Here is a 10,696-nt window from a genome sequence, read left to right as displayed (position 1 = left end):
ATAACCACACATAAGAGACTGAGGACATTGACTAGAGCCCAAGGCTGGGGTCAACAGCACTCAAAGGAACACAAGTCATGTGAAAGTGTAAGTGAATGCAGCCACTGATTTACCTTTGTAATGGTAGAGCATATACCAGACACTGAGCTGAACTCCAAATATAGAACAAAATGAGTCAAGCATGGACTGCTCTCAGGGAGCATGCACTGTGTTGGAGGATCTTGACAATAAGTGGACCCACACTAAAATGTGTAGCTAAATGCTGAAAGTACAATAGAAGAAGCAATCAAGTATGCAGAAATATCAGCTGGGTGAGTGGGGCAAGTTATTGGTTGTTTAGAGAAGCTTCTTCAAGAAGGTGATAATTGAGCTTAGATAAAATATGGAAAGCTCTTTGATACAGGAAGCACATTCTAGTTAGAGAAAACATCATGAGCAAAAGTAGGAAAGTTAGTTCATTCAAGAAATCTAAACTGAGCAACTCATGTGCTGGATGGTGAGGCAAGGGATTATGGCTGGAGATAAGACTGGCCAGGCAGGGAATATTCAGATATCTGGGTGCAAGAGATGGACAGTAACAGAAACAATTAGAATGGGCAATAAAAGCCAAAGCACCTTTACGGTTATATACCAATACGATGTGAAGCTTACTTTTAGGAAAATTGAGTTGTCAGAATTCAGGTAGTCTTTAACCAAACACATTACATGACCTGTAAACTCTGACTGTACATTATATCAGACCATATTACATACTCTGACTGCATTGTTATCACTATTAGTAACTATAAATACTTTATTTTTGGTTTGGATAATGGCTTATGAGTCACCAAAACCAAACTCAGGCTCTCCTTACCTACCTCCAAAACTTTCAGATTTGGTCTAATTTAGAAGCACTCTTCAGTCACTTTTTTTTTTTTTTTAACTACAAATTTCTCTCTCCAGAAATGACATTCAGTTGGCATCTTTGCTTCTGAAACACATTCTGAATTCAGGGTCACAGAGATGTCATTTTTAACAACACATTCTATCTCAGAGGAAATTCTGAGTGTCTGTTGGGTTAATTGCTTCCAAAAGAGAGAGAGAGACAAATGAGATGTTCCAATAATATGGAGGAGCTGTTACTCCTTTACTTGTGAAGTATGTTCAGCCTTCTGCCTTTGGGGTTGCAGTTCTCAGAGAATGAGAAACGCATTCCCTCCCTGAGGCCACAGGAAAGCCAGGGAGTGCACCGAGTCCAAATGCACGGCGAGAATCCAGAGGACCTGCAAAGCCTCCGCGCTTCTTCCGTGAGGGACATCATGCTAATCATTAGCACACTGTCTGTCTTTCCCCCTTTGACAGTCCCGCCATCTGCCTGGGAGGGAGTCTTGAGCAGTCGAGATCCTGGATGCTCTGATGGCTTGCTGAGCCATTGGCAAGCTTGGTCTCCTGGCCAACGGCTCTCTTTTTCTGAGAGATTGGTTTTCACCCTGAATAGAGAGCTAAAGTCGAACACATAAGTGTTCAAGAAAAATTATACTAAAAATTCCAGAAAGCTATTCATGCTGCAATCTTCAGGAAGAGCAGAAACTAGAAAATTTCACTGAGGATCATAAATTAAACGAGGGTCTTAAGTCAAACCACTAGGCAGCGGCCAACTACTAAGGTTCTCATTTTTAAACTTTACTTGGTGTCAAAAATTCTCTCAAGAAAGAAATCATTTACAGTGTATTAACTCTGAAGAAAGGACATCTGTTCTAGATCAGAGCCTGGCGTTCCTCTCAGTCTCTACGGTAAGATGGAGTAGGATTTTATTCATCTTATACATTATGTGTTCCATATACATATACACACACATTGGGGCCCAATTTTAATCCTAAACTTGTATACAGGCATGCTGTCTGGATATCATCATCAAACACAATGGTGGAACCATAAGAAATATAACTAAATAAGGTTTCTTCTTTTTTTTTCTTTTTGCTGAAAAATATTTGGTTTTCTCATTAGTGAATGGGAAGGAACTGTGATGGGGAAATAAGTCCTGACGTAGAGTCCAGGGAACTCCTCTCTGGCTCCTAAGGACAATAACTTTGTTTTGTCCCAGGCTCTCTGGGGCACAGGGAGCAGGCTACATTGCTCTGGGCCTCGAGAGATAACGTAGGACACAGCGCTGGGAACAGGACGTCACTGCACCGTCAGTGAGAGTCCGCTGCTGCTGGGCTCTGAGGGTGGTCCACCCGTGTCCCTCAGCTCTCCTCAGATGTCATCTGCGGACACGGATGGCTCCGTGGGGGAGTGCACTTTTATTGCCCATTCATGACAGAATCCAGCTGTAATATCTACTCATGCATATTCTTTACGTCATCTAGCAGTAGCCCATTAAATGCATTATTTATTAGCTTGCCCTTCTTGCCTGTCTTCCTTCTCTACGTCCTTATTATGCTTCCTAAGATCAGCCTCCAAATAAACTCCCTATGTCCACATCCTTCATGTGTATCTTTTGGAAGAATCCAAAATGAAACAGTTACCTCTAGGCACTCCTCTCTGAAATCATCAGAGGGCAATCCTTGCACAGAGACCCCTTTACTCATGAACAGTACATGGTGGCGATGACAGCCGTGAGCCCTGGGCGCTGACAGGGGATGGGCAGGAGTGGAACAAAAATGAATCAACAGGGACTGCCGTGGTGGTCTAGTGCCTAAGACTCAGCACTCCAACGAACAGGGAACCCAGGCTCCATCCCTGGTCAGGGAAACTAGATCCCACACGTCGCTACTAAAGACCCTGCATGCCACAACTAAGACTTGGCACAGTCAAATACATAACTTTTAAAAATGAATGAATGATTCAAAAGTATATATGAAACTCTTTGCAGCTAGTTTCAGGAATGCCAGAGAGAGAAAGTAAAAGGAAGCAAGGCCTACCTATGTTATGAAGTCAGGGTACCTCCGAGTAGAGTGACTTATTACTGTCAGAATAAAAGCACCACAAGAGCTGAGGGGTGTTTGTTCAGTGCTGTGTATTCCACCTAAAACAGTGTCTGACACATGGAAAGTTTCCAATCAATACGTATTGAATTAGTGACTAAAAATGACCACTTTAGAAAATGAAGGTGGATGAAGAGTGGGAAAATTGCAATACTGTTTACACATATGTATACATATGCACGAATTCTATATATTACACATAAAAACATGCACAAATACACACATGGAAACTATGGCTCCCCAAAATACACCTTTCATTTTTAAGTAGCATTTAAACATTACACATTTTAAGCCTATATGTTTACCTACATTATTTATGCTTCAATACTGCCTTTGCAAATACATACATACATTCATACACCCACACTTAATGTTAATATGTGTGTATATGTATGTAATTCAGCTTATCTTTTTTCCAACTCTTCTTACTGAGCAAGAACTAGGCCTTAAATGACTTTGAAACCTATCTCTGTTGGCACGGGAACTCCAAAATATGCCACCAAATTTCTTCTTTGCCATTTTGTCTCCTCCCTTCCTCTTAACCATCCTGTGCAAGGTCCTCCTACACCCCCCTCCTCAATATCCCAGCTCTGGATGAAAATATGAAACTTATTCAGATCTGAAACACTTATGGTGTAGAAACATAAAGTTGTAAACAACACTGTATTTGTTTCTGTAAACTAACACTTCTAATGAACTATTATGGAGCGCAATCATTTTTTCTTCCGTTCTTGGTTAAACAGCTGCCTACTGCTATGTAGAGTGAACAGAGGACTCTAATTCCAGTTGTTTCTGACAGCTGCTTTGTGTCCCACTGGGTCATAGGCACATAGGTGAACAAACAAAAAATGTATAACTGTCTCATCATGAGAAGCCCAGATCACGAAAATAACCCGTAGCTTCAATTTAGAAAATCATGAGAGCATTAGGTCCTGCAGACCTTATAACCTCTGCTATTCCTATTGCCATCAGTTCCGTTTTGTTAGTTGTACGCTATCTTCCAAAGAGAGTCATATTTCCTCTGAGTTAGAAAGATCATTTCATTGTCACGCTTGTTCAGTCCTCCCTGGAGCAGGAAGTGGTGTAATATTTGTGTCTAAGCTTTAATATACTATTTTATCTTTTTTTCTTTTTATGGTTTCAACCTTGACCTCTGACTTGAGAGGTCACTGTTTTAATCACTAGTGTTTCTCCAGATCTTAAAGCAGAAGTTACATGTCCCATACTTATGCAGAATGACCTTGGTAAGCTACATATGCCACCATATTAGCAATCATTTTTGTTTGACATGGTATAACCGCACCCAGCATCAAATCAGAACCCATAAACCAATAAATTGTTTTGCTACTTGGCTGTTAGCAGAATGCTAAGAATGCTAAAGCACAACTCAAGCAAAACTAAGCTGAAGTTGCATTTAAAGCAAGTTCCCTCAGTTAGGGGGGAAAAAAAAAGACACTAGATATATTAATGCCCTTCTTAGAAGATGAGTTCATCCTATCTAATATGCATTAGAAATAATCTGCTCATTTGATGAAAGGTTTGCGAGGCATGAATAAAGGGCCAGGCTGCTTGTCTACAGCAGCATTTAACAGAATCACACAAAACCCATTTCACTGGCCTATTTTCTCAAGCCAGCCATCAGTGTAATTACCCACATTAGAGGAGTTTTCTGAGCTTCAGGAGAGGTTCACAAGTCAAAGAGAGCTGAAGTTCACTCTGGAATTTAAATAACTGTTTGGTTTTAATAATTCTTCATCAAATAATCTCGAAGGTATCGGGAGAAATTATTCCCTCTGGTCTCTATAAGGAATCATCATTTTGGTGTTGCACTAGCATCCACACAAGGTGATACGAAACCACTTCAGCATTTTTAGGCAGCCTCTCCAAGGGGATCGTGCAGATCACATTCTTGGTAAAGAAGGAATGATTCTGCCCAAATTCTGAGCATGGGCATATGCCAAAAGGTGAAGTTCTCTGCACACATTTTGATGAAGGAGTTATGTACCAAAAAGATAAATGTGCCGATTCACAGGTTTACAAATGCAGTGTTACAAAAGCAACTCTCTCTCTTCACCTTATACTCGTTTTTATCACTGTGAAACTCACTAGTCTTTAAGTAAAATATGGCTAACGGTGGAGGAGTCACTGTATAATTCACAAAAATAATGAATTAATGAACACACACACACAGACCACACATATCACTTACACATGGTATTTATATGAAATACACCAGCCATGATGTATACATTTCTATCTATCTATCTTATTTCACAGGAAGGGTCCTTTTGAAAATGATGGGGAAGGTTAGAAGGTAACAGTGAGATTTATATACATTCATGCATGTGTGCAAGTGTATGTATATGTGCAATTTTCCTGTTGATATCACATCCCTCCTTTAACATCATTAGAGTGGCTCAGCATCAGTGAGCACCGAAACTGCCCTTATTAAACTAGTAAAAGAGACCAATCTTTTCGTAGATTAGATGGTTAGATTTAGACAGGCTTTTTCCCAGGCATTTCAGATCAGCAAAATAAAAGCCTAAGAGAAAGATTTTTCACTGGTCTTATTATAAGTATAATGAAATGAAATATACTTCTGGCCAATTTCAACAAGGTGCAATTGGTATTTATGTAGGAGACACTGGCATGAAACCAGTTTTTTACGATGCACTAAGTGAGGTCTTAGCCCAAGACTTTAAAGTCCTTGAAGTCCTAAGAAAATCTGATTCCTAGAGTAACTGCACTTATATTAATTATGAAGAAAGGACACCCCGCCACAAACACCTCCACCCCAGCTATACTTCGAGCATCACAGTGTGAAAACTAGCCAGAAGATGGAGAAAGAGTTGCTCAAATCTTTCTTTACCCTCTGCATATTGGCCCAAAGGTGCCCTTTTTTTAGATGAACTGAAGGATGAAAAGCGATGATGAGGAGATGGCTGATAATACTGGATATCCACATATTGCTGAAATTATTCTGATTAACATATCTAAGAGATATGGAGCATAATGTACACTCCTGTACCCAATGAGTGGTTTATTTTGAGATGCAAATTGATCTCATCTTTGATTACCAATGGTAATTTATGGTGAAAGATATTACAATTCAATCACAGACAAGGGAGTAGTCATTCTGTAGCTCCAGAGAGCTGATGCTTTTTCAAAATGCCATTGCTAACACTACTGCATGCATTCAACAACAAACAAATATCCGTGCCACATTTACAAAGAATTCATGGGGAAACATGGAACTCACTTCTACATGCCAGGTAAGTGAACAGAACTGAGACCAGCAGATAGAAGTATTTCTGATTTCCAAAGCTCATCTACATGACTGAACTCTCGCGTGTGTGTGCACATGCATATACATGCACACACACACATGCAGAGTCAGATTTACTTAATGCTACCTGAAAGTTAATTTAATCTTTTTCTACTTTCACCAACACTCTCTGCTTAGTTGGTTATTAACATCTTTTCAATTCGTATTCACCCACACATGCACCAGCACACAAACAAAAGTAACTGGAGTGCATTTTGATCATTTCCGCTCTCCTGATGCCCAAGGCAGGTGATTGCAGGACTGACTCAACCGTGATTATCAAAATTAGTGAGAGGTGCCATGAGCACGCCAGCCTTGCTGGAGTTCAACAAGGCATCAGATTTTCAGGAGCAATAATTAAAGCTTTTAATATTTTTCAGATCTATCAAAAAAGTTGTTTCAAAAAATGTAATATAAACAATGTTTTTTAAATGATGTGACCATTGTTCTTCAAATTATTTTTTAAGAGAAATTTTGACAATGACCATGTGATGGTCCATAGGCTTTTGGTCAGTGGATCTAGCCCCACCCATCAGTGGGCTGACATCAGCTTTGAGATTCCTAGGTCCCTGCAGACAGCCATGCCAGGAACCAGCCCTATCCACCAGCAGGTCAACACTAGATGACAGAACCAGAGTCCTGCAACCACCCATGATAGAAGCTGGCTCTGCACACCAGTGGACCATCACCAGCCCTGGGACTCCCAGGGCTTTTAACCAGTTGCCTCTTAACCCAGGCCTGCCAGTCAGCAGATGCCACCTCCACGTAAGGCAAGGCCTGGCAACCAACCTGACTGGGAGCCAACCACTCCTATCAGACCAGCCACTTAGTCTGCCCAACACAACAGGACCCATGTAGCCCCACAGGCGACATCCCGAGAAGACACAGCTCTGGAGACCAGAGGAGAGTGCTCTGCTGAGGTGCACAGGACTTCTCCCACAACAGATCACTTCTCCAAGGTCAGGAAACATCATCAGCCTGCCAAACACACAGAAATAAAAACAGCAAATCAGGAAAAAGAAACAGAGGAATATGATCGCAACGAAGGAACAAGAAAAATCCCCAAAAGATCAAAATGAAGCCGAGTTAGGCAATGAAGCCCATAAAGAGCTCAAGGCAATGATCATAAAAATGTTCAAAGAACTCAGGAGAAATCTGGATGAACAGAGCAAGAAGTTAGAAGTTTTTCAAAAGAGTTAGAAACTATAAAGAAGAACCAAAAAGAGATGAAGAATATAGTAACTGTAGTCCAAAAGACATGTTAGATAACAATGGTAGATCAGATGAAAGGATCCATGATCCGGAAGATGGAGTAGTGGAAATCACTGAAGCTGAACAGAAAATAAAAAAAGAGAAGAAACGAGGAGAGTTTCCTGGTGGCTCAGACAGTAAAACGTCTGCCTGCAATGCGAGAGACCCTATTTTCAATCCCTGGGTTGGGAAGATAGCCTGGAGAAAGGAATGGCAACCCACTCCAGTACTCTTGCCTAGAAAATTCCATTCATGGAGGAGCCTGGTAGGCTACAGTCCATGGGGGTCACAAAGAGTCAGACATGACTGAGCAACTTCACTTTCACTTTCAGGACACAATTAAGCACTAACATTTACATTATAGAGGAAGGAGAAGATGAGGAGGAGGAGAGAGGGGAGAGAGGAGGAAGAGGAACAAGGAGATACACAGAGAGAGAGGAAAAGAATGTATTTGAAGATATAATAGGCAAAAACTTCCCTAACCTGGAAAAGGAAACAGGCATTCAGGTCCAGAAAGTATAGACAGTCCCAAACAGGATCAATCTAAATAAGATTACACCAAACATTCTAGTTAAAACAGCAAAAAATAAAAATGAATATTAAAAGGTCCTGGATTAAATTTACATCAAAATCAATACTACAATGAGAATCTGGAGAAAAATAATATAGATTGAAAGAAAATTTGAAATCTGGGATACATAAACTTTAAATTCAAAAATTCCTAAATCTTCAAATAACAATGTGACAACAGGCACTTAGCATGTAGAATCTTACTTTTTTTTTTTTTTACCCTATATAGAATAGAATCACTAGTCCCTATTTTATTTATTCTTCATTTCATAACAGGACTATTGTGAAGCTAAAACAACACATGTGAAAACATGTGAGAGAAAAAGCATTATTAAACAAATATATTGTATACCCTGCAAACCACATATACACAAATGTACAAAAGGACAGTCATGATATTTCTGATGAATTGTAGCATTTCAACACCAACTCACCTTGTATATTTTTATATTTTTTTATTCAGTAAATCTCATTCTAAAACTGTTTGATATATCCTGCAAGATGTTCCAAGAAAAAGAAAAGGACCCCTGTCCAAAAGTTCAAGACACAAGAAACCCTATTCCTTCTGAGATATTTATCAAGCATACTAGCTAAAGTCTCTGAGAAGCCCTATAGCCTAAAAAGTGTTTCAATTTTGATTCTCTGAGTATCCACATTTCTTTGACTTTGCAACATACTCTTTGGATGTGCTATCCAGGAACATCTCATCTGACATCGAACTGCTAGGTCCCACAGGACAGTTTACGAAACACTGACCTACATTATTTCTATCATTCTCACTTATGACTTTCTCTCTCTGTATGAATGTATTATGGTATTAGCAAATGTACCTGATTCAGTACATGCAAACTTTGTTATTTTTCCTGTAGAAGTGAGGCAACAGGCAGATAGGTGCCCCAGGGTAAAGCGATTAGAGATTCATTCCTACGAACTGAAACTCCAAGACAAGCATACCAGGACAATTAAGGGAGGAGGTTGGAACTTGCTCAGACCATGTATTACTTGTTCCTGAAGTCAGGGGACCTCCCCAACCACACATGTGCAGAAAAGGCATCTCGGAGGCCAAAGGGAAGTTATGTCAAGGGATGTTCTACCCAGATGCCTTTTCAGTAAAATCCATCTTGGGTAAGAGATGAATGTGCATACATGGGAGGATCCTGAGATATACCAAATATGGACTGTGAACCAGGCAAATCAAAATGACTGGCTAAGAAGAAACCCAGAAGAAATACCCCATAAAAGTAATTCAAACTGCCTCGAGGGTGCGACTCAGGGACTCTCCCTGAGTTCCCCATGTGTCTAACCACACGTACTATGCTCTTTTCCTCTTAACGAAAACTTTACTTGCTTTGCTACTTTCCATCTTTGTGGGAATTCTTTTCCACAAAGCCGTAGGGCAAGGGGTCTTGCCACTGAGCATTGGTCTAGTGGCTAGGATCTAGTGCTTTTACCACCGTGACCCAACCCAGTCTCTGGCTGGGAACTGAGCCCTCCTCCCAGCCATTGCAGGCCGAGGCCACCGGAGATTAGAACTACTCTGTCCAAAAGAGTAGCCAGTAGTCCCTGGAAATGTGCCAGTTCCAAATTGAGACTTGCTTTAAGTATGAGATGCTTAGGGCTTCCCAGGTGGCACTAGTGGTAAGGAACCTGCCTGCCAACGAAGGTTAGACATTAAGACAGCCCAGTTCGATCCCTGGGTTAGGAAGATCCCCTGGAGAAGAGAATGGCAATCTCCACTCCAGTGTTCTTTCCTGGAGAATCCCATGGACAGGAGCCTGGCAGGCTATAGTTCATAGAGTCACACAGAGTCGGACATGACTGAAGCAACTTAGCATGAATCATGTAGCCAACATATAGTCAGTTGTGTCTGACTCTGCGACCCCGTGGACTGCAGTATGCCAAGCTTCTCTGTTCTTCACTAACTCCTAGAGTTTGCACAAACTCATGTTCACTGAGTTGGTGATGCCATCCAACCACCTCATTCTCTGTCACCGCCTTGTCCTCCTGCCTTCAATCTCTCCCAGCATCAGGGTCTTTTCCAATGAGTTAGCTCGTCACATCAGGTGGCCAAAGTATTGAAGCTTCAGCTTCAGCATCATCAGAATATTTAGGGTTGATTTTCTTTAGGATTGACTGGTTTGATCTCCTTGCTGTCCAAGGGACTCTCAAGAGTCTTCCGATTAATCTACCTGGTTCTTTTTATTAGAAAACTTAAGGCAACATATGGTTTATATTTTTGGGTCATTATACTTTTATTACTATTGGACATCATGGCTATAAAATGTTTTTAGAAGTTGTAAAATTCCAACAAAATATAAAGAAGAAAATTATCACTTTTAGTTTCATCATGTATGGACTTTCACTTTGAATCTTTCAGTGAATTTTCTGATGATTATTTCTCTATGCATTATTATTACATCTTATCGGAATTAGGATCATGGTAAGTACACACACATAGACAGGTAGGTAGGTAGGCAGACAGATATATGCATACACACACGGGTTGATTCTTAGATAATAGATGGAGGTCTACTAAAACCATCCTTCTGTACTTTATTCTGAGGGCTGTTCATGAGGTCCGAAC

The sequence above is a fragment of the Cervus elaphus genome, chromosome 29 (genome assembly GCF_910594005.1).
Source record: "Cervus elaphus chromosome 29, mCerEla1.1, whole genome shotgun sequence".
Lineage (NCBI taxonomy): Eukaryota > Metazoa > Chordata > Mammalia > Artiodactyla > Cervidae > Cervus > Cervus elaphus.
This window is presented reverse-complemented; position numbering follows the sequence as displayed.